This window comes from Sinocyclocheilus grahami, unplaced genomic scaffold, assembly GCF_001515645.1.
Source record: "Sinocyclocheilus grahami isolate Dianchi unplaced genomic scaffold, SAMN03320097.WGS_v1.1 scaffold219.1, whole genome shotgun sequence".
In the NCBI taxonomy this organism is placed as follows: domain Eukaryota; kingdom Metazoa; phylum Chordata; class Actinopteri; order Cypriniformes; family Cyprinidae; genus Sinocyclocheilus; species Sinocyclocheilus grahami.
In genome coordinates this window covers 872,378-879,430 of record NW_015505398.1, presented here as the reverse complement: position 1 = coordinate 879,430, position 7,053 = coordinate 872,378, and the positions used below count along the sequence as shown (strand labels likewise).

The following is a 7,053-nucleotide window of genomic DNA, read 5'->3' as shown; positions in this document are numbered from 1 at the left end:
CTTGGTTGGAACAGCAGCTACGCTAATTATGTCTCTATTTGTTTCTCTGTTTTTTGCCACAGGTTTGACATCCCGTGGTAACTAGGATTGACACAAGCTTCAGTCTGGATCCAGAACACCTGAGAAGAGATGATGCCAACCCCTCAGAGGACCTCAGATGATGCCAACCCTGAAACAACATACAGAACTACCACATTTTGCTATAAGTTTGATTGCATCATATAATTATCTTTAATTAATTTTTCCGTACATTTCTGACATATGTACATTAACTGACAGTCACCACTGATAAGCTACCACCAAATATTGTAGAAACTTAATTTGCTGTAAAGTTGCTTTGCAACGATTTGTATCGTGAAAAGCGCTATACAAATAAACTTGAATTTAATTGAATTCAAGTAAAAGTCTGTGTTACAGGGTTATCATAGTTTACATAGTCTAAATGTAATTTACAAACAATAAAAACAAATACAAATGACAGAAACGCAAAACAAAATCACTAAAGCTAACTAAATTTAACATGAAAGCTGAAAATATGGTTTCAAAATATTAACAAAATCATCATTGATACTAAAGGTTGCTACTAACACTACTGTGATAGATGTACTGTACATTATCACTTCTTAAATTAGATGAGATATTGTGAATATGTTTCATGGCTTAGTAAAAAATCCAAATCTTGCTAAATCCCCATTGGATTATGTGTATCCCTTGTTGGGAATCTCTGATTTACTGGAATTTCTACAAAGAATAACCACAAAATGTATGTTGGGAGTGGTCCTCTCTTTCAACCCATCCTCAGAGCGAGACAACCTCTCCACTAAATTTACGACATGATTCGTAGCCTTGAGCTGCAGGAACATAAATCAGATAGACTGTTCTTTCTTTTTTTACGCACATTGATTTCATCACTAATGCTTTTCGTGTTTCAAGATCCGTAATTTAAACTGCATCGATTAACAATTCACCATTCTCACCTGCAGGTGCTCAGTTATATGAAATCGAGCATTTGCCCTCACTGACACAGTTTGTGAACAGCAGCAGTCGGAGTGTAGATTGTTTTGCATATCCAAATACGGTGATATCATTCCATCAGGTGAATGAAATGCAGAAGAATTTAAATGAAAGTTTCCCTAATCAGATATTTCCTTAAATGATTTAGGTGAAAGATTATGGAGAATAATATAGGCTACTCATGTAGATTAGCAATTGATCACTGTGTTAATAAGAATAATAATCTTCAAAACATCAAGGTAAACTATTTGTGGCCCTGTTTATGTTGGGCACATGAGCATATTGCAAAGATGCATGACAGTAGAACCTGTCAAAAAATTATCAAAAAGGGAAATGATTGTTTTTATTCTGGATTCCAGACTTTGCTAATTATTTATTTCTATTATATTATTAATGTATTATTCTATTATTTATTTATGAAATTAAACTTCATTTTTTCAAAAAGTTCATAAAAAGGTCTTGTTTTATAATAGTCCAGTTTCTCACACTTTGATCGGACATTTTCAAGGAACAGTTGATCAGAACAGTCAGAAAAACTTATCAAGAAATACAGCCCAATTGCCAAATGGACCCTCATTACCACTAAGCATAACTCACAAACACAAGTGAAAAAAGTTATAATTTACTCAGGCATTATGCAGATCTACATTTACACAAGTGACGGAATGAGTCAAAGGACCTGACCGCTGCTTATATCGGACAATCCACACAGTCCAACCGTCAAACAAAATATATGATCTACATTATCCATGGATAACACACAGCAGAATTATGACTAAACCATTATGACTAATTCCCTTCAGGCATTTTTCTTTTCATGAATAAAAGCAGGTTTTGCAAAACCTGGTAACCTCAATTAGTTATTCATTTTTTATTTTAACAGACTTCTTCCATATAGAAACAAAGTTGACCTATTTACCAGGTTTCTATAAACCATTTTCTACTAATTATAAACTATTTCCTTGCTACTGATAAAAATCAAGGGCATAATCCAAACATAATTTCAGCTACTTTTCCCTTGTTAAAGCTGCTTTCCTTTCCAGACAAAATGGAAACAAATGTGTAAAATTTGGCACATTTTATTGTCAAGTCTGTAGCTTAACTACACAAACCTGCTGGCTAGACAGAAAGCTATATTTACCTTAGAGTTGAATACTTGCTTCTGTGTGTCCTCCTTCCTGGTTATCATGTTGAATATATTTAAAAAATTACCGTCCCCAAACGTGTCTAATGTAAAATCAAAGAGTTAACCTGTAACACAGATGTCGGTGTCCAACAGGTGTTGCTTTTCCTGTATCTACAGGAGCAGGACTAATGGCGCACTGCTCGTTTCGTCTCTTGAAAGTGACTCTCTCTTTCCGCTCTCCACAATGCTGACACAAACCACAGCCTTCCCATGCTCCTCCCATCCACAGGTAATACCAGCCATAGTGCTCTCATTATCTCTCTCTCTCTCTGTCCAAGCTCTCGTTCTCTGTCATTATTTTGTCAAAGATCTTAGAGCAGTTTGTAAAACTGGCTTAGTTAGGACATAGTACTTTATTCTTATTTCTTTTTAAGTTCAATGGCCTGTCATTGTATTTACATGCATGTGTCATAGTGTCCCTGTTGAAAAAACCAGCATATGCTGGTTAGGTATGTTTTGATGCTGGGATGCTGGTTTAAGCTGATCCTTTGCTGGTTTATGCTGGTCCTTTGCTGGTTTAAGCTGGTCCTTTGCTGGTTTATGCTGGTCCTTTGCTGGTTTAAGCTGGTCCTTTGCTGGTTTAAACTGGCTTAAACAAAAGGACCAGCATATACCAGCAAAGCACCAGCATAAACCAGCAAAGGACCAGTTTAAACCAGCAAAGGACCAGCATAAACTTAAGCTGGTCCTTTGCTGGTTTAAACTGGCTTAAACAAAAGGACCAGCATATACCAGCAAAGCACCAGCATAAACCAGCAAAGGACCAGCATATGCTGGTTAGGTATGTTTTGACGCTGGGATGCTGGTTTAAGCTGGTCCTTTGCTGGTTTAAACTGGCTTAAACAAAAGGACCAGCATATACCAGCAAAGCACCAGCATAAACCAGCAAAGGACCAGTTTAAACCAGCAAAGGACCAGCATAAACCAGCAAAGGACCAGCATATGCTGGTTAGGTATGTTTTGACGCTGGGATGCTGGTTTAAGCTGGTCCTTTGCTGGTTTAAACTGGTACCTAACCAGCATATGCTGTTTTTTTCAACAGGGGTGCTCATTGTGTTCCTATATGTACGTAGATCAAATGCTTTGCCTTCCTCAATAAACTCAATAACTTCCTCCTAATAACTTTCCAGATATAATACATGCCTGTAAAAAATGTGAATGGTCTGACTGTAAGGTGTTGTGGGCAGTTATACCAAGGTGTTGCAATGTCATATGAGTGGTTGCTAACGTGCTAGAGTGTTCTGGGTTGTATCTTAAACTCAATATTCTCCCATGTTTTTACTGTAAAACTGGGGATCATTAATCTGCTAACTGCAACAGTTCAGATGTCAGAATAAAAAAAAAAAATAGATGTTTACATTTTCTGGAAAACAAAACATTGGTGGTGCTTTCCCATGCAAAGATCGATGCTATGATTTTAGGGTGTTGTGTGTGATTTCCCGAGTCTTGCTATGTGGTTGCTAAGGTCTTCTGGGTGTTTTGTAACACGCTGCTATGAGGCTGATAAGGTGTTTTGGCTGGTTGCTAAGCAATTGCTTACTGGCCCAAGTCAAAAGAGCCCATCCCTAAATGTCTCAGGACAATCTATGGGATTGTTTGCTTTTATTTTTGGCTAAGCGAAAAACTTAACACTACCATTCAAATGTTTAGGGTCTGTAGGATTTTTTTATTTATTGTTTTAATTTGCTCCATTTATTTGCTCAAAAATACAGCAAAAACAGTACAGTGAAATAGTTTTACAATTCATTATTACATATTATTACATTTCTTATTACTATCAATGTTGAAAATAGTTGTGCTGCTTAATACATTTATACTATCTTTTTATAAATACCTGACTCATTCATTCACATGTGAAATAGAAATATTTTGTAACTTTATAAATGTCTCTACTGTCACTTCTGATTAACTGAATGCATCCTTGCTGAATAAAAGTATTCATTACAAAAAGTCTGATCATTTAGAAAAGTAACAGCTTTCCGCAAAAAGTCAAACAATTCCATTCATGTCTGTAACGCAACTGATGCTACTACAAAAGTTAAAACCCCAAATCTCTAATTCACGTATGGATAATAGTAGAATTACATTTATGCTAGAAATGTTTCAAACACTTGTAGTGCTACATGACCCATTAAAATACTACAGTTCACACGAAAGGCCAGCTACCCTCAATGTAAACCGAAACTCTCTAAACAAAGCAGGCAAAAGCACTGGATAACTGAATAGCATTTACGTAATTACTCACTTAAGCTTCGACAAATTATATTCCAGACCTGCATGGGCTCTTGGGACATATTTGTACATATAACTCAACATATCTTACAGAAATCATTTACATACAAAGTCTTTTTCTTCATATGCTACACAAGCAAACTCTCTGCTTTTCATAATTTAAAGATATTATACCAACTTGTTGCTCAGGCGATAGAGAAGGCCCGCAGAGATACATTTGCCTTTCACTATCAACATGGCCACCTTGGTGACTCCATGTTTGCTCTTAATTTACATGACAGAGAGGGGAACAGGCTCACATCCCTCCTGAGGCTACAGCCACCGTTATCTACAATGGAACATCTTGCACTTGTTAGACATGGCACGGATAAAGTCTGAAAGTGATGAACGCCGGGATGAAACAAATGAGCAGACGAATAGCTCAAAGCACAATGCTTTTAACAAGCCACAGCTCTCAAGAGATAAAGAACTGGCAACTCCACGGTTATTCAGGTAAACTCTTCCATTTATATTCTTTGATGGCATACTTTGTTTAGCTTATGAACTACAAAAAAAAAGTAACTTACCTGATGCAACATGTAAAATAAGTATAAAATGTCATGCGTTTTCTTTCAGGACCCCCTCATCATGTGTGATCCTGTCTGCAGCTTTTACTACAAGAAGCTTTCATTTCAAGCAAATATACAGCACACTATCTCTTTATTGACTTACCTCTTATAGACTCTTGAGATGCACAGGAGAGAGGAGAGAGTGAAACAATAAGCAGAAGGTAAAAAAAGGATCTGTGTGACTTTGTCAAGGCCTCACCAGACAAGTGAAGTGGGACTGCGGCTCTTGGTTGTCTTGACGACGGATGCTTTTTTTAAGCAAATCAGCCAATGAAACGCGTACAAAAGGCCATGTGACTCTCTGGCTGCTTTTCAGCAGGAGGAGACGAGAAGCACTAGGACTATTGGCGTGGAAATGACGGCGATATGATTTTTCTTTACTCTCTTTTGACTCTGTTTTTATGATGACTGCAGTCCCATAGCTAAAGTAGATGTCTGGAATATCTTTGAGGTTAAATAGGGACTGGAAGACTGAGTCTCAAGGCTACGGAGATGAAAGATTGCCATCATGTGGACGATTCGGAGAATTACCCCAGTGGACCTCTATTTGGAAAATTGTAGAATTCAATTAAAGAGTATTTTGAACTAATAAATCACTCAGTGAGTCAACCATGATACATATTTATTTTAATTAAGTATAAAAAGAGAAGAACTCACCATCCATACCTGAGAAATACAGTAGTGACACATTTATATCACATGCTTATCAAATATTCTCACTCAACTGTGGATTTTTTCTTTTAAGACTCTGTATATTCTATATGTGTGTGTGTGTGTGTGTGTGTGTGTGTGTGTGTGTGTGTGTGTGTGTGTGTGTGCGCGCGCGCACGTTTTGAGACAAATGAGGACATAAAAAAAGAAGAAGGTGACTTTTCAGGACATTACCCCATGTCCCCACTTTTCAAAACGCTTATAAATCACACAGAATGGAGTGTATTGAAAATCTGAAATAGCACAAAGTCTCCTGTAAAGGGTAGGTTTAGGGGTAGGGTTGGTGTAGGGCAATAGAATATACGGTCTGTAGAGTAGAAAACCCATTACGCCTATGGAGAGTCCCCACTTTTCACAAAAACAAACCTGTGTGTGTGTGTGTGTGTGTGTGTGTGTTGTGTGTGTGTGTGTGTGTGTGTGTGTGTGTGTGCAATTAATCTACATAAGAAACTTAAAAAAAAAAAGAAAACCAAACTTGGAAATATGGACATTTTTCTGTAGTAGTAGTAGTAGCAGTAGTAGTAGTAATAATAATAATAAAATATTTGGAAAAAAGAGCTTTATCATCTGAAAATTCATTGTAATTGTCAGTAATTTTTTCATTTTTTAAGAAAGAAAGAACTGAATCGAAAACATACAATTAATGTTTTTAAAAGCTCAGTCATTGAGTGTTTTCATGTTTTTATCACCTTAAAAAAAATTTTCAGTGTTTCAGTCTTGTTTTTTTTTATACATATATAATCATTGTTGTGTAATATGGGGGGGGGGGGGAGAAAAAAAATCAAAGCAGCATATACAGTATTTATACAAAATATGTATACAAAAATATACAGTATTTATTCTTTCTTTTTTTTTGACTCGTTGAATGTGTTTTATAATATGAAATTTCCTTCTAATTGCCAGTGTTTTTAAACTTCTTGTAAAGAAAAAAAAGAGACAGACTGAAAAACAACTTGGGCATTGTTCTGTAACAAAAAAGAAAGAAAGAAAGAAAGAAAGAAAGAAAGAAAGAAAGAAAGAAAGAAAGAAAAAAAGAAAAAAAGAAAGAAAGAAAGAAAGAAAGAAAGAAAGAAAGAAAGAAAGAAAGAAAGAAAGAAAGAAAGAAAGAAAGAAAGAATGAAAGAAAGAAAACAACTTGGGCATTGTTCTGTAACAAAGAAAGAAAGAAAGGGAGAAAAAGAAAGAAAGAAGCAGAGGTTGTTTTTGTGCTTTGCAACATAAGACAGCCCACCTGTATTGTAAGGCTGAGAGAGTGAGTGTGTGTGGTGGTAGTGTGTATTGAGACACACAGGGTTTGGGCGT

The 7,053-nt window shown here is 36.2% G+C and overlaps 1 protein-coding gene across 2 annotated transcripts in view; it reads right to left on the bottom strand.

Moving 5' to 3' along the window:
• Positions 1 to 2,360, bottom strand: part of LOC107596427 (ras association domain-containing protein 7-like) — a 13,617-nt gene extending 11,257 nt beyond the window's left edge. For both annotated transcript variants that reach the window (XM_016287169.1, XM_016287167.1), the window contains exon 1: positions 2,156 to 2,360. The gene's annotated coding sequence lies outside the window, so the exon portion shown is untranslated. The remainder of the gene's footprint in view (positions 1 to 2,155) is intronic.
• Between the last annotated feature and the right edge of the window lie 4,693 nt (positions 2,361 to 7,053).